Source organism: Mus caroli, chromosome 14, assembly GCF_900094665.2.
Source record: "Mus caroli chromosome 14, CAROLI_EIJ_v1.1, whole genome shotgun sequence".
NCBI classification, from domain to species: Eukaryota; Metazoa; Chordata; class Mammalia; order Rodentia; family Muridae; genus Mus; species Mus caroli.
The window spans coordinates 23,038,587-23,064,771 of record NC_034583.1 but is presented as its reverse complement, the minus strand read 5'-3'; the positions used below and the strand labels follow the sequence as shown (position 1 = coordinate 23,064,771).

General features: G+C 39.5%; 1 long non-coding RNA gene across 2 annotated transcripts in view; it reads right to left on the bottom strand.

The window, feature by feature from the left end:
- Window positions 1–1,808: 1,808 nt before the first annotated feature.
- LOC115029257 overlaps window positions 1,809–26,185 on the bottom strand; it is a 36,801-nt gene continuing 12,424 nt past the window's right edge. Inside the window, exons 2-4 of one of the 2 annotated variants that reach the window (XR_003834837.1) lie at window positions 11,988–12,079; window positions 5,858–5,918; window positions 1,809–2,592 (exon numbers count right to left, since the gene is read on the bottom strand). This is a non-coding gene — a long non-coding RNA (uncharacterized LOC115029257). The remainder of the gene's footprint in view (window positions 2,593–5,857; window positions 5,919–11,987; window positions 12,080–26,185) is intronic. The other variant, XR_003834838.1, reaches the window with a different exon arrangement.

The window sequence follows — 26,185 nt, the reverse complement described above, 5'->3', positions numbered from 1 at the left end:
GGCCCCCTAGGAGAAAGTTACTAGGAAGCTAAAAGTATGGAGGTATTTTGGAAAGGTTTCTGCCCTTCAAAATCATCGCAAGCTTTTTTGTTTTTGCTTGTTTGTTTAAAAAAAGGGGGGGTGTCCTACAGACAGAGCAAATAGCAGCCATTGAGAAGGCACCCCAATTCTAGACTAACACTGCTGTCAGTGGGGAATACTAGAATTGTAAACACCCACTGCACAGCACACCACTGAGCCTGTAGGTCAGGGTCTATGAAGCATGCTGACACTTAAGGAACAGGTGGAAGTCATTTAGAAAAGGCAGACAGAAACAACTCTTCAGTAGTTTTAAGGCTTTAAAAGAATTCATCTCTGATTTTTTAAAAGAGACACACTGTAAACTATGTTAAATCTGTAAAAGGTTAATTAACATAAGAGAAGAAAATAGACCAAATTATTCTCATTAATTAAGGATCTAATTGTTCACAAGCAAGATGTAAAAACCAAAAGATTTCACTAGGTGAACAGCTCTTATAGGATATGTTTGTTGGACTGTTACTAGAATTAGTTGTACATTACTACTTGTTTTTATAGACTTTAGCACCCATACTTATTGTGTGTGTGTGGAAGTGCTTTGATAAATGTATGGAAAATTTTTGTTGAACTGTCTACAACTTTTAACCAAGTTAATAACAACAAGTGATTCCTTCCACCTCAACTTCTCTATTCTTTCCCTAAAGACATTTGGGGTTTAACCCTACTATTAAATTATTATTCTGGCAAGCTTAAACACCAAGATTACCAACTTTTTAAGATTAGGCTTTACTAAATCTATCTTTTTTTTTTTAATTCACTTTACATTCCAATTGATGCACTCCCTCCTGGTAACCCCTCACACGATCCCTTCCCTCTTCTCCTCCCTTCTCCTCTGAGAGGGTGAAGGCCTCCCCTGGTATCCCCCTACCCTGGCACATCAAGTCTCTGCAGGACTAGATGCATCCTCTCCCACTGAGGCCAGACAAGGCAGCTCAGCTAGAACATGTTCCACAGACAGGCAACAGCTTTTGCGATAGCCCCTGCAGCTCCAGTTGTTAGGGACCCAATTCTACTTTTTAGAGCTAACTACAAAATTGAAAGAAAAGGATCTACTCAAGACCCCCAAGACCAAGTTCTCAGCATAAAGGAGATTTACTTGCACTACAGGGACAACAGGCAGGGAATAAGAGACAAAGACAGGAGATAGAAGATGAAGGAGAAGGAGAAGGACATGAGGGAGATATTTGTCATCTGAGGACAAAGGATTACATCTGGATAGAGAGAAGACAGACATGGCCCATTGGAAGATATCATTTTATAAAGGAAAAATGAGAAAACCCCATATTAGGATGAGGTGTTTAATTGGGCGTGTTAATTAGGTCAGCCAAGGGGGTTTCTGACTGCTGGACTTTAATACTTTGATAGTTGAATCTTGGTGGTCAGCCTCAGCAGGAGAAATTGGCCAAATACAGGAATAGACCTTGGTGGCTACCTTTAGGAAAGTAATTCAATGGTTTTTAGCAAGACAGAGGGAATAATGGAGAAGGGCGATGCCTGCCAGAGCCATGTTCACCAATGCTCAAGCTGGCCAGACTCCCTTCAAAAATTACATATAATGATAGTGTCTATACTGATAATGTTTTCATGCTTTACAGAAAACATGTTTTCCATAATGCTTTCATGTTTCATTTTTAAAAATCATTTTTACAACAATTTTAGTATGTCTTTTGATTTTAAACAAAATTATACCAAAAAAATATATCTGAGTCATAAAAAAGCTACCAAGAATTTTTAAAGTCATTATTTGCAAATGAAAAATACAAAAGGAAGTGCTGGTTATTAATATCCCCTCCAGAGAAAAACAACTAAAGCACTGCGTAGGAAACTCTTCTCATCTGTTTCAAAGTTAGCTGCTGTGTAGGAAATTATTTTGAAGGGCAAGACTGGTGTTTAATTTGTTGTATTTAAACTGTGTAGGAAACAAATAGAGTTGGCCAAAGCACAGCCAATGGCTCAGGACAAACAACACCCAAAACGTAAAATCAACTCAAAGAACCCACCTGAGGCCACTGTGCTGGTTCGTTTCTGCCAACTCCACAGAGACCTATACAACCCTGGGAGGAAGAAACTCAGCTAAGGAACTGCCTCCATCAGTGTGGTCTATGGGCATGTCTGCAGGACATTTTCTTTCTTTTTGTTTTGTTTTAGTCTGGGTTTTTTGAGACAGGCCTTAGCTAGCCTGGAACTCATAGAGATCTACCTGCTTTGCCTTCTGAACCCTAAAATTAAAGCTGTGAGAACCATGGCATGGCTTTTTTATTAGATGTTGTGGGGTTTGGGTACATTTCCTTGATTAAAGATGCTGTGGAAGGGCCCATCCACTTACCCCTGGACAGGTGGCTAAGAAAGAAAGTTGAGCAAGCCAGGCAGACTGCTTTCCATCATGGTTCCTGCCTGCTTCTGAGTTTCTGTTCTGACTTCCTTCAATGATCAACCATGATCAGGAACAATCCAAATCAGTCTCTCCTCCTCATGTTGCTTTTGGTTATGGTATTTCTCACAACAGAAAGGAAACTAGGGCAGTCATTAACACATTTTTCTTCAAATTATTAAAGAATAGTAGATAAATACAATATTGTTTTCTATTAGGGCATTAAAACAAGCAAGCAAGCAAACAAACAAAAAAAAAAAAAAAAAAAAAAAAACAGTAGTTTACGCTCAAATTAAATTCCTCCAAAAGAGTATTTTGAAGATTTCTAGGGTTTCTCTTTTTCCAACCTCAAAAAATCAGGTAGAGAACCATCAAGGATAGCTCCTGATATCAACCTTGAACCTCATACACATATGTATAAATGCACCCACACAGATGCAAACATCCACACATACACACAACAAACACTAGCAATTTTTAAATGATGGATAGCCCTTTAAAATAAGTCATAGATGTAGCTTCACTACAAACATGTGTGTATCCATTTGGAATTTTAAAATGGTGGCACTATTTTAGAATAGTCTTAAGTTCATGAACCTCCACAAGGAAGTAGGTCACTGGAAACAGGTCCTTGCGAGACTGACTCTTTCCTGTCATAATGGCAGGCACATGTGGCAAAGACTACTCACTTACCTCTCCTTCATGCCCCCACTGCTATAATATTCTTCCCAAGTTCATGCATGGCTAACATGGGCTGAACCTCTGAAAACTTGACCCACAAGAAACCCGTCCTTGTTTAAGGGTTTGGGGGGGGTTGTTTTGTTTTGTTTTGTTTTAACCAAGGATTCTATAATAATGGTGAAGAAACTAACTTATCTATAAGGCCATGAAATCATTTTTTACAGAATATCTATTAAAGTAATAAGATAGCTGTTTGGCAATGTCTTCCATATAGTACATAGTCAAAGTGGTTCACAGTCACTTCTAACAAGTTAAGATGTGATACCACTTCTAGGTAATCCTAAAAAGTAGACTTTCCAATCAAATAACTTTCCATACTAAGAAACCATTCTAGCAAATCTGGCATGGTGGTGCATGCCTTTAATTCTAGTACTCAGGAGGCAGAAACAGGTGGTTCTCTCTTGTTTGAGGCCAGCCTATTCTACATAACAAATCCCAGACCAACTACAACTACATAGTTAACAAGAACAAGAACAAGAAGAACAAGGAGGAAAGGGGGAAGGGGGAGGGGAAAAAGGGGGGAAGAGGGAAAGAAGGGGAAGGAAGGAGGAGGGGAAGAAAGGAGAAGGAAGAGAAGGAGGAGGGGGAGAAGGAAGAGAAGGAGGAGGAGGAGAAGGAGAAGGAAGAGGAGGAGGAGAGGAGGAAGAAGAACCATCATCCTTCACTCCATCCTTCCCTTTACATAAAGGAAGCAGACCCTCTAATGAGACACTGCAAAGAGCCAAGGCTAACCTTCCAACACTTCAGACATGTCTCATTTCATTTTCACACACCTGAAGCAAGCACTGTATAATGATAGGCTTACAACTAGGAAGCCAAGGCTCCAACAAAACCAAGAAACCTACTCAGAATTCAAGTCTAAATCCAAAACCTAAGCCTCTCCCATACGCTATTTCAGTTATTTCCAGCCATGGCTGAGAATAACCCAGCACACATGCTTTTCCATATCCTGTGCACTCACAGTACTTCCCTACTCCAAGAGTTCTAAGAATATCATCACTGTAAAACAGGACTTATTTAACTTCTAAGTTTTTCTCCGTCAGTATCTCCTGAATGTTAAAATAAATGCACCCACTCTCTTATCTTACAACTGTTGACTAAAAAATCACCAGGGCAAAACAAGGCAAATTTCTTAAAATGCATTTATCTTTAAGCAATTATCCTTAAGCAATTTATCTTAGTACCACTGTTTATAAAAGGTTTTCTTTTTGTTTTGTTTTGGTTTTTGTTTTTGGAGTTCTAAGGCACACAAAGAGAATCCAAGAGTTGAGTATGATGAAGATAAGGTTTCATATTTACTTTGACTAGCCTGCAGAAATGAAAGATTTTCTTCACATGCAGGCAACGAATCATAGCACCGTTAGCAGTGACTATAACTTACTACCACAAAGCACAGAGAGCCATAGCAGTGACTATAACTTACTACCACAAAGCACAGAGAGCCATAGCACAGCACTATAGGTGATATGTAACTACTTTCTTTTTTAAATCTTATGCATTTTAATTGTTATTTACACCCATTTCTCAGAGAACATTTAATGAGCTATTGTGTATGTCAAAAAGCAAAAGAACACCTGGTATTAGGGATTGGATACAGCTCAATGGTGGAGTGCCTGCCCAACATACGAAGACCCTGTGCTTAAGCAAAAACACTGTAAAATGCACATGCAATAGGAATAAGCGGCTGGGTATGATTGTTGCCAAGGAGATCACTAACTAAGACTGGAAAATTAACAAGTGTGTAATGCAGACAAAGAAGTGTAAAAACACGACGAAGTCAATGAACCTTCAAACGATCACAATTCCTCAACTAAGAAATAAAAACGCATTGAAACTGTTAAATTCTGAAGAAAAAAAACTATTCACAAAATACAAAGAAAACTTTGTTATTAAAAAATTACAAATATTTCCTATTATCATTGCAAAATCCTAAAGCACAGTGTAAAGTAAAGCAGCTGAGGCAGCAGTCCTCCAGCAACTGCTCTGTGAACTGCTGTGCCACGGGTTTTATTATGATGATGGCCGAAACACACTTTCCATCTCTTCTAGTAGGAAGCCTTAAAAGGAAACAGGACAACCCACTCATAAAACTGGCTAAGTTATAGCTTTTACATTACAATGGCTTGTATTTAAAGTGATAAAGGTGGTCATTATTCTAATCCTTTAAATGAAAAAATTCTTCAGAGAGCATTTTTAAAATAAGAAAAACAAAAAGGAAGCCAAGATAACCCTAAAACAAGCTAAAATAACACCTTGGGTACAGTTGGTGCTATCAACAGCTGGTTTGAATTTACTTTTCTACCAGAAAAATGAAAAAAAAAGTCATGATATTAAATATAAGAACTGTGCCACCAGATTAAAAATAATCCAAATAACAGATTCCTCGTGGAATCTTGAATTTATTCAGTGTAACAGGCATTCCCTTTATTTACAGAACTACTACTCCAGACATAAAACAAACTCCACCTATGAAGACATGCCTGCAGTTTACCATATATAAAAAGACAGAGTCATGATTTTCAGTATAAGGATGAAAAATCCTTAAATGTATGATCTGTAATGTATCAGCAGCATCATAAATTACTGAGACAAACAAATAACTGATAGAGTACAAGTAAAAGATCTCTTCCTGTAAATAATCTGTATTTGACAGACCTGGGTACATACCTTAGTTGTCAGCTTGTTTGCTCTGGTTTGAATCCCCAGTACTATAATGAAGGTATGGTGGCTATAATCAGAGAGAGAGAGAGAGAGAGAGAGAGAGAGAGAGAGAGAGAGAGAGAGAGAGAGAGAGAGAGAGAGAGAGAGAGAGAGAGAGAGAAGAAGAAGAAGAAGAAGAAGAAGAAGAAGAAGAAGAAGGAGGAGGAGGAGGAGGAGGAGGAGGAGGAGGACGAGGAGGAGGAGGAGAGAGAGAGAGAGAGAGAAGAGAGAGAAGAGGAAGAGAGAGAGAAGAGAGAAGAGAGAGAGAAGAGAGAAGAGAGAAGAGAGAAGAGAGAAGAGAGAGAGAGAGATGAAAAAAGCGTAAAAATTCAGGGTCACAGTGAATTCCTGTCATCTGGACTACAAAAGCTCTGTCCCAAGAAGAAGACAAAAAATTGTGTTTTGTTTTGTTTTTAACTAATACTACATCTTGTAATAGTTAATGATCTAGCTGGACATATTGGCTCACATCTTTACTAGGCACTCCAGAGGCAGAGATAGGCAGGTATCTGAGTTTGAGGACAGTTTGGTCTACAAAGAGTTCTAGGACAGCCAGGGTGTGGTGGTTTAAATATGCTTGGCCCATAGGGAGTGGTACAGTTAGGAGGTGTGGCCTTGTTGGAAGAAATGTATCACTGTGGGGATGGGCTTTGGAGGTCTCCTCCTATGCTCAGGCTCCACCCATTGAGGAAGAGAGCTTCCTCCTAGCTGCCTGAGGATACCAGTCTGTGCCTGGATGCCTTCAAACAGATTAAGATGTAGAACTCTCTGCTCCTGCTCCAACACCACGTCTGCCTGCATGCTGCAATGCTTCCCTCCATGATGATAAACTGTAAGCTAGCCCCAATTAAATGTGCAAACTCTTTATAAGAGTTGCCTTGGTTTACAGCAATAAAACCCTAACTAAAACACTGAGCTACATAGAGAGGCCCTTTCTTTAAAAAAAAAAAAAAAATTGGGGGTGGGGGGGGGGGAGGGAGAAAGAAAGAAAGGTAGAAAGAAAAGAAGAGAAATAGAAGCAGTAAGTGTATAGAATTGATTTTTAAAGTGTATAAATTGTAATTGTAATTATTAATAGTGGTTTTAAATTACATCAGAAGTGTTTTAAATTTCAGATTCTAGAACATTTGCATAGACTTTGCCAGTGAGCATCCCTAATGAACAATTCAAATTAAAGATGCTCAATATGTGTAACTAAGTTTATTACTATATTTACTCTCACCAAAAATGCTCTCATCATCTTGATACTTTTAAATAATAGCTACTTTAATTACTTCAAGGAGGAACACCGTTTATTTATAAAGGATATTCTTCTTTAAATAGACTGTTCTGCAGTGAGGGAGGAACAGCTGACATTAGTGATCACTAAACCAAGCACAATGCAACGTAAGTCACCCACCCAGTCAACACCTGAAACATTCCCATTTTAAAGGTCAAAGGATGGAAATATAAAGAAACTGTATTATTTCATTTACACACAACCCATAAGTGAAAGGCAAATTCAAAACCTAAATTCCTTCACAACTATACTAATCTACTGGCCATCCAAAAGAGAAAACAAGAAAAATACTTTATGTGAAAGACTTTTAAAAAATGGATTTTCTAATCTTCTCTCATTTCCTCTTAGACACTTTACTGTATGCTCTAAAGCCTCAGCATAGGAAAGAAGACAGCTAACTATCAATAAGAAGGTTTTAGAACTATAACCCAATGAATCAGTAAACAAAAAATAATAAACACACCTGAGCACTGTTCCCAATAATGGGTCTTCCTTTGTAAAAAAGCTCTAAAGGACAACAGTGCATGCAGTGTATTTTAAACCTTATTCAGCAAAGCTATATTCTTTATACCTGTTCCACAAAAATCAAGCGTCACCAGGGTATGTTCTGGGTTCTCTCAGCACTGGACTGAGATAAATTTTGTTTTTTAAAGATCTATTTATTGTGCACTACAGCAAATGTATGCAGGTCAGAGAACAACTTGTGGGCATTGAGGTTCTCTCCTTCTACTATGAAATCCTGAGATTAAACTCAGGTCATCAGTCTTGACATATAGAGTACCTTTAGCCCACTAAGCCACCCCTATAGCCCAGTAGTGGACTCTTAAGGGCAGACATGGGACTCGTTTATAATACCAACAATCTGGAGGCTGAGGCAGGAGGATTGCAAATTCAAGGCAAGATTGGACAAGATTCTTTTTTTATTTTTAAGGATTTATTTATTATACATAAGTACACTGTAGCTGACTTCAGACTCTCATTACGGGTGGTTGTGAGCCACCATGTGGTTGCTGGGAATTGAACTCAGGACCTTCGGAAGAGCAGTCAGTGCTCTTGCTGAGCCATCTCTCCAGCTCCAAGATTCTTTTTTTAAAGGAGGGGTGGGAATGGCCCTCAACATATGTTTACAGAGTGAGTAGATGAATAAAGATATATACCCAGGGCTAGTGAAGAAGGTAGTTCAGGGGTAGCAGCACCTGCCTGGCATGTCAATACCCTGAGTTTGATCCCTAGAATAGTAAAGCGAAAGAAAAAAGAATCATCATAAACTTTAACACAGCCTAGATTAATTTTCAAGCTAGGAATTATTGGAGTAGCCAATCTAATGTTGAATAAAATCAACTTCCAACCAAAAGTTATCAAAAAGGATAAGGAAGAACACTTCATACTCATCACAGGAAAAGTCTACCAAGAGGATCTCTCAATTCTGAACATCTATGCTCCAAATGCAAGGGCACCCACATTCATTAAAGAGACTTTACTAAAGCTCAAAGCACACATTGTACCTCACACAATAACAGTGGAGACTTCAACACCCCTCTCTCATCAGTGGACAGATCATAGAAACACAAACTAAACAGAGACACAGTGAAACTAACAGAAGTTATGGACCAAATGGATTTAACAGATATCTAAAGAACATTTCATCCTAAAACAAAACAAAAATACCACCTTCTCAGCACCTCATGGTACCTTCTCAAAAACTTACCATATAATTGGTCACAAAAAAGGCCTCAACAGATATAAGAAGATTGAAATAATCCCATGCATCCTACCAGATCACCATGGGATTAAAGCTGATATTCAATAGCAACAAAAACAACAAAAAGCCCACACACACATGGAAGCTGAACAACGCCCTACTCAATGATAACTTTGTCAAGGAAGAAATAAAGAATGAAATTAAATGAAAATGAAGGCACAACATACCCAAACTTATGGGACACAATAAAAACATTGCTAAGAGGAAAACTCATAGCTCTGAGTGCCACCAAAAAGAAACTAGAGAGAGCACACACTAGCAGCTTGACAGCACACCTAAAAGCTCTAGAACGAAAGGAAGCAAATTCACCCAAGAGACAACATGAAATAATCAAACACAGGGCTGAAATCAACCAAGTAGAAACAAAAAGAACTATATAAAGAATCAACAAAACCAGGAGCTGGTTCTTTGAGAAAATCAACAAGATACATGAACCCTTAGCCAGACTAACCAGAGGACACAGAGACAGTATCCAAATTATCAAAATCAGAAATGAAAAGGGAGACATAACAACAGAAACTGAGGAAATTAAAAAAATCATCAGATCCTACAATAAAAGCCTATATTCAACATAACTGGAAAATCTGGATGAAATGGACAATTTTCTAGACAGATATACCTAAGTTAAGTCAGGATCAGATAAACCACCCAAACAGTCCCATAACCCCTAAAGAAAGAGGCAATCATTAAATGTTTCCCAACCAAAAAAAAAAAAAAAAAAAGCCCAGGACCAGATGGGTTTAGTGCAGAATTCTATCAGACCTTCAAAGAAGACCTAATACCAATACTCTTCAAACTGTTTCACAAAATAGAAACAGAAAGAACTCTACCCAATTCATTCTATGAAGCCACAGTTACACTGCGTATTTTCCCTTGGAGATGGAACGGTTTGTCTAATCAGGAACCTGTCACAATTTCCTTTCATAGATGGCTTCATAACAGATTTTTTCCTACTTCTGTCCTGTTTAATGCTCCAAATAGATTTTAAAAACAGTTGAGTGTATACTACCTTTAGCTTCAGAAGACATCATGTATATTTAAGAGCATTTAACTATTTTAAATTATTTTGATGACAAAAAATATAATACTGAATTGTATATTTTAAAATAAATTTTATTAGTTTAATTTAAAAAAAAAAGTTGCCTTGGTCATAGTGTTGTCTGTTCACAGCAGTAAAACCCTAAGACACCTGGCAACCTGAGTTCAATCCTGGCACTTGGAAAGAAAGCCAACTCCCAAAAGCTGTCCTCTGACTTCCACCCACATGGGACATGTGCAAAACACAACAGAGAAATAAGGAGTTAGTAGTTTAAAGCATTTAGTGTTCTTGCAGAGGATCCAAGTTTGGTTCACACACACCTTGAATCTCAGCAGTATAGAAGCAAAAGCAGGCAGAACATGGTCTACATAGCAAGTTCCAGGCTAATCAGGGCTTTAAAAAAGGAGAGAGAAGAAAAAGAAAACGAAGAAAAGAATGGAAGAAAAGAAGAAGGGAGGGAGGGAGGGAGGGAGGGGAAGAGGGAGGGAAGGAAGGAAAAAGTCTTTATTTGCCTCTCTACTGTGCTAATACACTACCCAAAACCAACTTGGGGAAGAAGAATTTATTTTAGCCTATGGACTTTTAGGTCATTTCCTCCACCACCAAGGAAGTCAGGCCAGAAACATGGAGGTGGGCAAAGGCCATGAAAGAATGCTACTTATTGGCTTGTTCTCCATGGCTTCCTTAGCTTGATTTTTTTATTTCACACTTATTTATGGGGGGTGGAGGACATAACATGACATGCATGGGAGGGCCAGGACAAACTGTGACAAAGACAACCTGTTTTCCAACAAATGGATCCTGGGGAGTGGAACTCAGATCATGTTCGGTGACAAGCACCTTTATCTGCCTAACTATCTCCCTAGCACCTCAGCTACATTTTTATTTAATGCAACCCAGGACCACCAGCCCAGGGATAGTACCAATGAGAGTAAGTTAGACCCTCATAGATCATCAATCACAAATAAATGTCCCACAGACTGGCCTACAGGCCACTCTTAAACATCTCCTTAGTGGAGTTTCCTTTTTCCCAGATGACTCAAGCGTATGTCAAGTTGACAAAAAATTAACCAGCACAGAAAAACCTAAATTTTTTGTCCTTCCCCATCCCTTGAGGTGGTGAGATGGCTTAGCTGTAAACACACTAAGCTCAGTTTTGAATCCCAAGGTAGAAAGAGAGAACTGATTCTCATGGGCTGTTTTCTAACCTCCACACTACCACATGGATGTCACAGCATTCATGCGCTCACCGGCACATACATACAAATTAATAAATGCAGTTTAAAATTTTTAAGAAAGCATTAAGTCTTTAATTAAAGCAAAATTAATTTTCTAGCAAAATATTAACACTACAAACACTATCTGAAAAACCAAATTGCAATAAGTGCCTTTAAAGTATAAACAGCAAAGTAGCATGCTGTAATAGAGAGCACTTCATTTCTTCTAAAACTTGCAACTCCACCAGTATGCTCCAGTAACAGACAGAAATTCAACTTTTGGACCTTTTCCTTCCATTCTGCTACAATTAACTTCGTTTTAGAAATTAATAAAAATATTTTATTATGCCAGAAAAAGGAAAATACTTTGAAGCACACAGAACATTAATCAAAACAGCAAATGACTAATACATAAGCACATAACCCTCCCTCAGCAACCAGAGAGGAACGGGAGCATTAGAAATGACGTAAAATTCTAAACGTGGGGCCAGTTACCATGCACTGTAACTCTTACTGTGCTGCTATGTTCACAGCCACACATTAACAGTTCCTGATGTCAGGCAGTCTGTGGACCTGCCCACAGTCCTGGGTCTAACTGCCATGAGATGGCTCTGGCTGCCTCTACTTTCAGAAGGACAACTAGTAGGAACCTCACGAAAATTAAACAATTACATTAATGAGGGTGCAGCACAAGCTCAAGGCTTAGTACGTTATTTTAAAAGGAAATATGAAATTACTTTATTAAAAATTACTTTCTCCATTAAAACTTGAAGTATTTTGCCTGGTATAGTTGTACATACCTAGAATCCAAGCACTTGGGAGATGGAGACAGGAAGAGCAAAAGTTCTAAAGTCATCCTTTGTTACATGGCAAGTCTGAGGTCTAATCTTGTCTGAAAACAATACAAAAACCATTATTTAAGTCTATTAGTAATTTCTACACCAACAACACAATATCCACACTAATTTCTACACTAACAAAACAATACAATTAAGTATCCTTAGACCAATTAACTCTCTAATCTTTAATCCCACAATAACTGTTTCTTAAAACAACTCTACAAAGATGATAGCCTATATCTCTGTCACCATCTACCAGAGTCATGTTGTTGCGTTCTGACAGCGCTTAAATCACAAGCTCCTTCACATCATGTCTCAAGGGCATAGAACTTAATCAACTGTGCATTCCTTACACCTCCTAGAACCTTCTTCACACCGCAGCTACTTAACATTCAGGATTGCATTTCTATATTAGATAGAGATACCTAACTCACTAATGTCTAGTCCTAATATGCCCAGTATAGCTGGTAGAAGAATTGGAGAGGCCATCAAAGAGGCCCTGTAAATTCCTTAGGTAGCATCTGGAAGCAATCTGATTGGCTCTCAGTCCTCTTGAAATACTATCAAGTTAAGAGATGTCCCCAATTTTTGTTTGTTTGTTTTTTTTGTTTGTTTTGTTTTTCGAGACAGGGCTTCTCTGTAGCTGTGGCTGTCCTGGAACACACTCTGTAGACCAGGCTGGCCTCGAACTCAGAAATCTATCTGCCTCTGCCTCCCAAGTGCTGGGATTAAAGGCGTGAGCCACCACCCAGCAAGATGTCCCCAATTTATGTTCACACACACACACACACACACACACACCTGCTGTGTAAACATTGTACGGCACAACTTGCCAGGTTGCCCTGTTCATAAGTCTTTCAAAGTACGAAAAAACTAGATTAACCCTAAACAGCTGCTTATGGTAGCTAATCTCAATTGTCAACTTGATGAATCCTCAATCAACTGAAAAGCTTCTGCACACCTGTGAGAGATTAGGTTGATTAGGTTATCAAGTGAGGTAACCAACCCACTATGGGTCACACCATTCATTCCCGGGGGTTCTGGGCTGTATACAAGGCGAGCTGAGCACCAGTGTGCATCAGTCTGCTTCACACAGTGAGTGCCAATGTGACCAGCAGGTCCTTCAACCTCCTGATGCCAAGACCGTCCCACCGAGACTGAACAAACCTATTAACCCATGAGCCAAAATAAACCACTTTGTCCCTTACACTGTTTTTATCAGGGTATTTGGTGACAACTGTTAAAGTAACCAATATACTGCTAACGTCCGCATTTCTTTTGCACAGAACATCTCTAGAAATTCTGTAATACTTGGACTTTGAGTACAGTTGTCTTAAGTCAAGGCTCTAACATCCTTTTGTCTACCTTCATGAGTTAAAACAAAAGTTGCTAGAACAACAAAATAAATGTCAAAAAGGCCACAGAAGAATGAGAACACTTTGAATGAGAAGGTCTGGCACAGGGAAAGGCACCTATAGGGTCTAGTAAGTAGCCAAAAATGACTGTGGACTTCTGATCCTCCAGGCTCCATCTCTTAAATTCTGGTATTACAAATGTGTACCCATCGTGCTCCATTTATATGGTGCTAGGAATCAAAGACATGGTAGGCAAGAACTCTTAACAATGAGCTATAGCCACAGCACCCTCCCCCAGCCCTCTAAAAAAAACACTTTTTAGAAAAGCATTTTTGGATTTTTAATTGAAAAAAATTTATATAATATATTCAGATCATGGATTTTCCTCCCCAAACTGCTCCCAGACCCTCTCCACCTCCTACCCACCCAACTCCATGCCCTTTCTTCCTCTCTCTTTAAACAGGCAAACAAAACAAAATTTTAAAAAGACAAACAAAAAAAGAAATGTAAGCAGACACACACACACACCCCACCCGAGACCCATAAAAACACAAAATTGGAAGCCATGATATATAAGCAAAAGACTAGTAAGAAAAAATGCTCAAGCAAAGTCATATGTGACAAAAATCTAACAACATCATTGTCTGTTTTGTGCAGGGCTATCTACTGCTGGCATGGGGCCTATCCCTAAATGTGGTTAATATACCCAGTGTGATCCCACTAGAGGAAACTAACTTTCCTTTGCAAGTGGATGTCAAATGACGATAGATTCTTGATTAATGGTGGGAACCCCATGTCCACTTCCCTCTCTCAGCACTGGGACCCTGTACAGGCCCTGTGCATGCTGCCAGGCTCTGTGAACTGACTTGTGTAACAGTCCTCTTGGTCTGAAGGCACCATTTCCTAGGAGTCGTCCATCCCTCTGGCTCTTAGAATTTTCTGCCTCCTCTTTCACATAGCTCCAAGTCCCGAAAGGAAGGGTTTGATAAAGACATCCCATTTAGTGCTGAGTGTTCCAAAGTCTCTCACTTTGCCAACACTGCCCAGTTGTGGGTCTCTGGGTTAGCTCCCCTGTACTTGTAAGTGGAAGCTTCTCTGATGATGGCCCAGGGAGGCACTGACCTATGGGTAGAGCAGACTACCATTAGGAGTCATTTTATTCCTTTAGCAGAAAAATAGTATTTAGTTTTCCCCTAAACTCATGACATAACCAGTCTCAGGTTCTTGGCCACCTAAACAGTGTCAGCCATGGGTTCCATCTTGTGACATGGGCTTAAATCCAAGCAGATAGTAGCTGGTTACTCCCACAGTGACTGCCACTACTACAAAAGCATACCATGCAGTCAGATCACTGATGTAGATCACAGGGTTTGTAGTTTGGCTACTGTTACCTTTCTCCTTGGGTATCGTGCAGAATACCTTCCAGTACTGTGAACAAGTAGTCATTAAGAGTGAAGGCTCTACCTGCTTAAGCACCAGCTCAACTTCTTTGTGTTCAATGAGATATGTAAGGATTTGTCTTCACTTTGTAGAGAACAACAGTTTGTAGAGAGCAACAAATAGCCTTGGCAATAACCTGAGATGTTTGGGGCTTCGACACAAGGCCCCTTGAGCCAATGACTCAACTAGAGGTAACCCCCTCCTATTACTGCTCCACTTGATTGTCTTCCCTGTTATTTAGTGACTCCATTTAAGTTTCTTTCATAGGTTAGGAAAGCACTTTAATGGAAACAATACACAGAGAAGTGTGAACATAAACCGAGGGATATTCTAAAGTTTTTCCAAAAGAGGATAATTGTGGGAAGCCACATGTGCCATTGCAGGGTGGTGCTGGCTTCCGCTGGCCACCACGCATACATAGGCAGTAAAGTTTTTTTTGCCAAGATGAGGTTTTGAGAATTAACCAAAATTAACCAATCAGATGAGAGACAAGTTAACCAATCAGATGAGAGAGAAGTTAACCAATCAGATGTAGGCATGCAAATGAGGTGGTAAGCATAACCCAAGCACAACCAATCCGGGTGTGAGACACGCCTCTCCTAGGCCTATATAAGCAGCACCAGTTCTGGGCTTGGGGTCTCTTCGCCTCTGCAATCAAGCTCTCCAAATAAACGTGTGCCGAAGGATCCTGTTGCAGCATCGTTCTTGCTGGCCAGNGGGGGGGGGGGGCACACAAGAGATAATAATCACAAATTTTGACTGTTAAGATAGGTAATACTTTTCTCCAAGGTAAACAGCCACCATCTTCATGAGATCAGCTGAGCCTGCTTGCAAGTACCAATCTTGATAGACCCTGTGGTCATTTAACATTCCCTTATGGGAGGAGAGTAAGTAAAGAAGTTTGGGAAACTCCCCTGTTCCTGTTAGCCATTTGTATGCAATTCTGCCCTAACTGCAGAAGATCTTGGAGAGTGGCACTCAGCCTCCTCCTACCTGTAGCCCTTCACCCATGCTTTGTGAATAAAGGTAACAAACTCACTGATTCCCACAGGGTGAATTCTGGTGGAATCCTACTTTGGTTTATCACTGGGCTTTTATGAGGAAGCAGGCACTGTTTGTCTCCTCGAGGGAAAAAAAAATCTCACAACACTGTAAACTTCACCCACAGAATATCTTAAGATTACAAATAAAAATTCTTTGGAAATTCTACAACAGAACTGGAGTGCCATGTTTGATATCCCTTACTAAGCATCCCACGCATAAACCAATGTTTGGGGCCAATGAGATGTCTCACCAGGTAAAAGTCACTTGCTATACAAGCCTGACAACCCAACTTTTATCACTAACTCCTGTAAAGGACGCAGGGTTTTACACCTGTAGTTCTAGCACTGCTGTGGTAAAGCAGGAAGCAGACACAGAAGAATCGCCTTCAGCTTACTGCCAACTAATCTGGAGTACACAGCACAGCAGAAACAATAAAGATCAGTCACATTTCATGCGAATATGAAATGCTTAGCTTTAATAGTAAATGCCTTCCTCCAACATTTTCTTTGTAAGCTAACTACAAATTCTAAAATTACTGGAGTCCAATTTCCCTAAATTTGCCCCAATCAATCCCATCCAGTAAAACACTAAAGATCAACATACATACACAAATGCGTGCATGCCTGTCCCTATTTAAGGAGGATGGGGAAGTAAAACAATAACCCACAAAGCCTAATGCCTATAAGGTCCTCTTGTGCCCCAGTAGCTGTCTCCCTGTCTAAGAGATCACAGGTTCTCCCCAGATGCAGGCCTAGAGCAGGTATTTATTAACAATGGTGAAAGGCAAGTGGAGCAACAGACTTGTTTCTGAAGCTGCCATCCTGCAAGGGACGCGCTCGCAGCAGTCAACCCAGGGCAATGCAAGTGAGCATCCTCCATTCCACTCACACGCTGAGCCTGAGAAGTGGGTGCTTCTTCATAACTCCTCCTCCCTCAAAACACAGCAAATGGCCGGTGCTCAGTCCTGAAGGTTCTGCTGAGAACAAAATACACTGCAAACATCTGAAGAGTCTCAGCTTTCTTGGGAAAATGGACATTATAAATTACTATGACTTTTTTTAGGTTTTTTATTTTTGTTTTTTTTTCGAGACAGGGTTTCTCTGTATAGCCCTGGCTGTCCTAGAACTCACTCTGTAGACCAGGCTGGTCTTGAACTCAGAAATCCGCCTGTCTCTGCCTCCAAGTGCTGGGATTAAAGGAGTGCACCACCACACCTAGCAGTATTTTTAATTTTTTTATGTGTATGTGTGTTTTGCTTGCATAGACCTCTGTGCACAATGTGCATACACAGTGTCTGCAGAGACCAGAATAGAGTATCAGATCTCCTAGAACTGGAGTTACAGTCAGCTGTAAGCCACCATGTGGGTGCTGGGAATTGAGCCTGGGTCCTCTGGAAGAGCAACCAGTGCTTTTAATTTTTACTACTGTAATTTTTAGAAGTGACATTGAGGAAAGGAACCTTGCTAACCTAAAACATTAATCAAAATAAGCCCTGCTCATCAAGTGTGGTAGAACATGCTGTAATGAGTTCACTCCCAGAGTGAGACTATCTTGAAAGAAAGAGGAAAGGAGGGAGAGAGGAAGAAAAAAAACTGCAAGCAACAAAACATGGCAAGATACTGGCTTCTCACCTTTAAAACCAAAACAAGCCTCCAAATTGCTTGTTCACATACCTCCACTTAACATGCATATATGTCCGGACATTCTTCTCAGTACTAGGAGGCCATGATGACTAGAAGTGTAGAATTCTGTCTTCCCAACAGCCTTTACCATCTTCACCAGAGCAGCTGTGACTAACTGCAAAAGACCCTCACCTGAGATTCCAGCCACTTCTGCCTAAACCTCCCTTCCAGCTGTATGTTGACTTTGTATAAGCTGCAGATAGTTTCAGGAGGCCATAGAGTATATAGTGCTTGGAACACGCAGCCATGAAGAAGTCACCATAATGGGATGAGACCTAGTGATACTGCTGTTTGAGTTACCTACAGTCCTGTAAGTAACCCCTCACCCCTCTGTAATAAGCCAATAAACACATGAGCTCACCAAGCTGGACTTTGGTGGAACTGTTACTCAGTCTGTCCTTGGTGTCTTACCTGGGGAGAATGGGTGTTTGCTTTTATCACTCCAGGAAAAGCTAATGCAACAAAGACAAACACTGCTCTTGTCTACATGGATTTCCCAACAATAAATTAGAGAACGTACTTCTATTTCTCCAATAAGGGACAATATGTAAAGTATTCTTATATACATCAGTTTTAGTATTTATTAAGTATGTTTTAAAGTCTTACAATGAACTAAAACTAGCTAAAAACAAGAGCATGTCATATAGGAATAAGCATCCTAAGTAAAACCGTGACAGGAAAGGAGCACCTAGCATGAAGGTAAGAACAGTCAGGACTGAGTAAGACAGCGGAGCTGACCCTCGCTCGCCATCAAGGCACTTGAGAGGCACAAGTGGTCCATGCGGATGGAGTGTGGGACAACTGAAAATGGCAGAAGTGGGCAAGGAAGCAATCACAAGGGCAGTGCTGGTCACACGGGAGTTTGGATTGGTTTTCATCCTCATGGAAGTCTCCCGAGTATGGGAATGACAAAATGAGATCTGAGCAAACAATTGTTTCACATTTACAGGAAATTTACATTTTTAAATAAAAATAACTTTACAAATGCTGTCCCAGCCTAGCGTTTTTGTGTCTTCAGTTGTAATTTATCTAGTATCTGTTTGAGATAAATTCTGTGTATGGTATTGAAGAGAAATAACAAACCTTTAATCCCAGCATTTGGGAGGCAGAAGCAGGCGGATTTCTGAGTTCAAGGTCAGCCAGGTCTACAGAGTGAGTTCCAGGACAGCCAGGGCTACACAGAGAAACCCTGACTTGAAAAACCCAAAAAAAAAAAAAAAAAAAAAAAACACAAGTCTCTAACCTTGAGCTCACAGAGCCAGGGGACAGTTAACAAATAATTAGAGCTGTAATATAAGAAGAGTATGTACGTGGTGGCGCTTGCCTTTAATCCCAGCACTCAGGAGGCAGAGACAGGCAGATTTCTGAGTTCGAGGCCAGCCTGGTCTACAAAGTGAGTTCCAGGACAGCCAGGGCTACACAGAGAAACCCTGTCTCTCGGGGAAAAAAAAAAAGAGTATGTAGACTGCTGTGTGTGCCAGGAGAAAAGGTGATTGATACAGCATCAAGGAGTCCAAAAACGAAGCTCTGGCCTTATAAAGCAAGCAGAGACTTGGCTGATGGAGAATTCCTCTCAGTGCTACCTTCAAACCACTGGTTCTTTTAAGAACATCCAGGAACTACTGAAAACTCGTCCTTTACAGCAGTTACCGAAGATTATTAAAGTGGAAAAAGTGGGGAAAAGAGTTAATACATAAAACTCGCAACTGTGGGGTCACGGGGATTAATGATTAGAACAGTTTTGGTTTTTGGGTTTTTGTTTGTTTTTAAGAAGAAGAAGAACAACAACAACTCTAATAATCTGGTAGGGTTCTGGTTTCTGTTTTAAAACAGGGTTTTACCTATCTCAGACTGCACTCAAACTTTCTAGGTAGCAGAGAATGACTTTGAATGTTTCATCCTCCTGCCTCCACCTTCCAAATGCTGGAATTATAGGCATGCAACGTCATGTCTGGTTATGCAGTGCTGGAGATTAAACATTTACCATGCTAAGATAGCATTTTTACCAACTGAGCTACCATCCCCAAGCCAGGTGATGTGGTTTGCTTTTATTTTCCATAACACTGAAAATGTGGCAATCTACATATCATTCCAACAAGGGCATTTGTGCTCCTTTTCAGAGGTGAGAGTGTTTACATTTACTATATTCATTAAAATCTACTACTTGTGCCAGGCATGGTGGCACACACCTTTAGTCCCAGCACTGGAGAGGCAGAGTCACCTGGATCTCTGTTGAGTTTGAGACCTGGTCTACAGAGCAGGTTCCAGAACAGCCAGGACCACACAGAGAAACCTTGTCTCAAAAAACATTTTTAAGTAAAACCTAACAATGTACCTCAGAATCTTAAACAAAAATAAGCCAGGCCCCAAAATTAGAGATAATAAATTCCACAAATGAAATGGTGACAAAAGGACAAAAGGGATGATACTCCTCCTAAATGTCAGGAAAAGAGAGTTGGTTCTTTGAAAAAATAATGAGGTAGAGAAATACTTAGCCCAAGAACGCACAGACCCAAATTAATAAAGTATGAAGTGAAACTCAGGGGATCAATAAATAATACTTTGAAAAAGGAATTGCAATAAATTGGAAAATAAAGAAACAGACTAATTTCTAAATACCCATGACCTAACAAAATGAAACCATGAGAATATATATTAAAAAAAAAAAAACCTAATCAGATCTATAATGAGCAATAATACTGAAGTGGTAATAAAGGATAAAATAACATTACTGCTCCTCAAATTATTCTCAAAAGCAAACAGGCTAATCTTGGCTGTCAACCTGACTACATCTGGAATCAACTAAAACTCAAGCATTTGAGCTGAGAAGACTCACCCAAACCTGGGCCACACCTTCTAGTGGCAGCCTACATAAAAGGACTTACTACAAGGAAACTTGCTTTGGCCTGCTTTCCCTCACTCTAACTAGCTAATCTGTCTATCTTCCAGCTAAAGCACTCTTTAAGGATACTAAAACCTTTTTCTTCTGGATTCCAACACATACTGAAGACCAGCTGAGACATCCAGCCTCCTGGACTGAACTACCACCATATTCTTGTCCTTCTAGTGAGAAAACAGCCATTATTGGACTAACTGGACCACAGCCTGTAAGCCATTCTAATAAATCCTCTGTGTGTGTGTGTGTGTGTGTGTGTGTGTGTGTGTGTATGTGCGCGTGCGCGCGCGCCTGCACCCTGTTCAAAAATACATGGAATAGTATAACAGAACAAGGGCAAAATTAGCATGGTCATCACAACAGATGCAGAAAGCTGTTTAACAAAGTTCAATACACCCTTTTATGATAACTCCAAAGAAACTAAGGACTGAAGAGCCACAATATAGACTATAGCCAATTACAGTAGTCAACACAAACAGACAAAACTGAAACTGTTTCTAGTCTAAAACAAGGAAGGGGCCAACTCTCATTACTCTTATTTAGTACAGTGCTTAAAATCTTGGCCAAAAGCCAGGTGAAAGATAAAAAAGAAAACAAGAATTATCGCTTTTGCAGATGATATGATTCTATTCTTAGAAAGGCCTAAAGTCTACAACACTCTTATAAATACATTTAGTAAAGTAGCAGGATGTATCAGTGGCTTTTGTATACACTAATAACAAAATTGCTGAGAAAAAAATTAAACAATCCTAGTCACAAAAGCTTTTAAAAAAATTAAATCTAGAAATAAACCTACCCAAAGAAGTGAAACATATACAATGAAAGAATTTTTTAAAAGAAGAAAAATAATGAATTCATTAAAAGATAAAAGAAAATCTCAGGTCACAGATCAGGAGAATTGCTAAAATGGTCATAAAAACACCATCTACAGATGTGTTTGTACTCAACATCCAAAGTCCAATGGCACTCTTCACAGAACTTTAAACAAACTCTTAAAATTCATACGGAAGCCCAAAAGTCTCAATAAGGCCAAAGCAATCCTAAACAAAACCAGCAATGCTAGAAGCACAACACTTCAAAATATCCTACAGAGTCATTCTAACAAGATACTGATGCAAAAACAGACACACAGAGAAATAGAATAAAATCTAAAACCATACACCTATGTCCACCTAGTTTAAGAGAGGTGCCAAAAACATGCTTGTTAACAAACAGAACTGAAGCAAATCCATTTCCACACACAGGAGATCTAGACTACATCCCTCTCAACCCAAACAAAATCAGCTCAAATGGATCAAAACTCCTAATGTAACATCTGCAACTCTAAAACTGCTAGAGGAAAAGGTTGGAAAATACTTCAAAATGGAAACCTAGGCAAAGAGGTTCTGAATATATGACTCCATTAACCCTGGACATAATAGCAAAAATTAACTTATGTGATTGTATCTAATTTGAAAGCTTCTGCACAGAAAAAAAAATTGCCAGAATAAATGTATAGCCTACAAAATGTGAGAAAAACTTTGCTAACTATTCATTCCACAGGGAATTAAAGATTTATTTTTAATTATGTGTCTGTACATGAGTATGTGCACATGAGTGCATGTGTCCATGAAAGCCAGAGGTGTAGGATCACTCTGAAACTGGAGTTACAGGTATTTATTGAAAACTGACATACAAGCTGGGAAAAGCAGTTTATGCTCTTAATGACTTAGCCACCTCTCTAGCCCTTCATGTGGAACTGAGTATCTAGAATATATATAAAGAATTTAATTTTTTTTAAATTGGAACAAGTAACCCAATCAGTAAATGGACAAGTGAACGACACACTTTTCAAAATAAGAAGTACAGATAACCAATACAGGGAAGATGTCAAAGTGTCTTAGCCATCAAAGAAACACAAAGCCACATTGAAGCTAAGTGTGGTGGTGTACACTTATAATTCCAGCACTTAGGAGGCAAAGACACCAGGATGTGTGAGCTCAAGGCCAGCCTCCCCCCCTGCCCCCACTTCAGGTCAACTTGGGCTACATGAGAGACAGTCTCAAAGAAAGGAAGGAAAGAAGAGAAGGCTAGGAGGAAGGGAGAGAATAAAAAGAAAAGAAAAGCCTCACTGAGATCCTATCTCATCTCAGAATATCTATCACCAAGGGAAAAAGACAAACGTCATCAAGGGTTCCTCATTAGCCCCTGCACCCACTTACACATTCCCCCAGGCCTATGACCCCTGCAGTCTTGAACTGTAGTCACCCACACAAGACTTCACAAGGTTGGGGCCATCAATGGTTCCTCTTGAAGAGGATGGAATGCTCACAAGGCAGGTTCTTGAGACATTCCCCTCCATGAGTAAATAGGACAATAGCTGAGGATAACCACTGTTCTTTGTTGTAGCCACTCTGAAAGATGCTCTTGCTAATGGACATAATTCCTCACCCCAGCTGCTATAAGTAACAGCAATGGTTTAGATTGGTCCCCCAAACTCCATGTTGGCAGTATTGTTTCTTTGGTCTCACTCAAGCCCTATATGGGACGAACAGATGTTTGTACAGTTCGCTCTGGCAAGTTACTAGGACAACATGTGGGTGGGATGTGAACTAGTACCCATGGGGCCCAAAAGAGGGTGTCAGATTCAAGGGAGCTGGAGTTACTGACAGCTCTAAGCAATCTGAGGTAGAAGCTAAGAACCAAATTCAGGTTCTCTGTAGAAGCTAAAAATGCTCTTTAACATCTGAGCCAATTCTTCAGCCCACTAGAAGTTGTTTTTTTAAGCTTTATTTGTATGAGTGCCTGCCTACATGTACATAGGTATACCATGTGTTCATAATCACACACACATATACATTATGAGTAAAATTTCATTTCAAAAGAACTTACAACTCCTCAGCATGTAACTACTCAACTCCTAAAATCTTTAATTCTGTAAGATCATTCCCTCCATCTGACTAGATTTATATTTTATAAATACAGATCAAATATTACAAACTAAGAAAAGCATTGTGCACAGGGTTATTATGTAAGTCAATAAGCTTACCTAAATGTTTGATAGTTATCTATTAACTCAGAAGTGAGAGGAAAAGGGGACAACACTTAGCCTAACCAGAAAAGGTAGTGCTATGTCCAATTTTCTGAGGAACCGCCAGACTGATTTCCAGAGTGGTTGTACAAGCTTGCAATCCCACCAGCAATGGAGGAGTATTCCTCTTTCTCCACATCCTCGCCAGCATGTGCTGTCACCTGAATTTTTGATCTTAGCCATTCTGACTGGTGTGAGGTGGAATCTCAGGGTTGTTTTGATTTGCATTTCCCTGATGACTAAGGATGTTGAACATTTTTTCAGGTACTTCTCAGCCCTTCGGTAATTCCTCAGTTGAGAATTCTTTGTTTAGCTCTGTACCCCATTGTTTAATAGCGCTGTTCAGTTTTCTGGTGTCCAACTTCTGGAGTTCTTTATATATATTGGATATTAGCCCCCTATTGGATTTAGGATTGGTAAAGATCTTTTCCCAATCCGTTGGTTGCCTTTTGGTCTTATTGACAGTGTCTTTTGCCTTACAGAAGCTTTGCAATTTTATGAGGTTCCATTTGTTGATTCTTGGTCTTACAGCACAAGCCATTGATGTTCTGTTCAGGAATCTTTCTCCTGTGCCCATATCTTCGAGGCTTTTCCCCACTTTCTCCTCTATAAGTTTCAGTGTCTCTGGTTTTATGTGGAGTTCCTTGATCCACTTAGACTTGAGCTTTGTACAAGGAGATAAGAATGGATCAATTCGAATTCTTCTACATGCTAACCTCCAGTTGAGTCAGCACCATTTGTTGAAGATGCTGTCTTCTTCCCACTGGATGGTTTTAGCTCCTTTGTCAAAGATCAAGTGACCATAGGTGTGTGGGTTCATTTCTGGGTCTTCAGTTCTGTTCCATTGAACTACCTGTCTGTCACTGTACCAGTACCATGCAGTTTTTATCACAACTGCTCTGTAGTACAGCTTGAGGTCAGGGATGGTGATTCCACCAGAGGTTCTTTTATTGTTGAGAATAGTTTTTGCTATCTTAGGATTTTTGTAATTCCAGATAAATTTGCAAATTGCCCTTTCTAACTCTGTGTTGAATTGAGTTGGAATTTTGATGGGGATTGCATTGAATCTGTAGACTGCTTTTGGCAAGATAGCCATTTTGACTATATTAATCCTGCCAATCCATGAGCATGGGAGATCTTTCCATCTTCTGAGATCTTCTTCGATTTCTTTCTTTAGAGACTTGAAGTTCTTATCATACAGATCTTTTACTTCCTTAGAGTCACACCAAGGTATTTTATATTATTTGTGACTATTGTGAAGGGTGTTATTTCCCTAATATCTTTCTCAGCTTGTTTATCCTTTGAGGAAGGCCACTGACTGGTTTGAGTTAACTTTACATCCAGCCACTTCGCTGAAGTTGTTTATCAGCTGTAGGAATTCTCTGGTGGAATTTTTGGGGTCACTTATGTATACTATCATATCATCTGCAAAGGGTGATATGTTAACTTCTTCCTTTCCAATTTGTATCCCTCTGACCTCCTTTTGTTGTCTAATTGCTCTGGCCAGAACTTCAAGTACTATATTGAATAGATAGGGAGAGAATGGGCAGTCTTGTCTTGTCCCTGATTTTAGGGAATGCTCTATTTAATTTGATGTTGGTTACTGGTTTGCTGTATATTGCTTTTACTATGTTTAGGTATGGGCCTTGAATTCCTGATCTTTCCAAGACTTTTACCATGAAGGGGTGTTAAATTTTGTCAAATTCTTTCTCGGCATTTAATGAGATGATCATGTGGTTTTTTTGAGTTTGTGTATGTAGTAGATTACACTGATAGATTTTCATATATTGAACCAAAATGTACACATAAATGATAAAATGTTTAATGTACCTCAACTATTTTTATGCTCTAGGCAGGGATATGTTATGTGCAGCTCTAAGGTTATTTTACAAAGGCAAAAGTAAAAACAAACCAAAATAGTATCTTGAAATTATTGCTACAATCTGTTACACATTATTTTTATCAAGAGAAATTTGTGTATGTGTTTCAAAAACTCATACACAATGGGTGGGGTGGCTAGAGCGATGGCTCATCAGTTAAGAGCCCTTGCTACTCTTACAGAAGAACAGGGCTCTCTTTTCGTAGGACCCACATGGTGGCTTACAACCATCCCTAATTCCAGTTCCAGGAGTTCTGAAATTCTTTTCTGACTTTCTCCAACACCAGGCAGGCATGTGGTGCATAGACATTCATGCAGGCAAAACACTCATGCACATAAAATAAATAAATCTTTTTTTTTTGTTTTGTTTTGTTTTTTTTGAGACAGGGTTTTTCCGTATAGCCCTGGCTGTCCTGGAACTCACTTTGTAGACCAGGCTGGCCTCAAACTCAGAAATCCACCTGTCTCTGCCTCCTGGGTGCTGGGATTAAAGGCGTGCGCCACCACTGCCCAGCTAAATAAATCTTTTTAAAATATATTTTAACTCCTCAGAGGACAAAATTACTAAATTTGACCTCAAGCAAAATAATTGTTGTTTAAATAGCTTTAAACTGAACAACAATAACAAAATAAACTGTATATCAGCAAGAAAACTTTTGAGCTTAAATAGCTCAAAAATATTAATTACTAAATTTATTTCACCTTATGTTGTCATTCCAAGTGTGTAGCCTTGACTACCATGATGGCAAATCTTTTTTTTTTAATATATTTTATTACATATTTTCCTCAATTA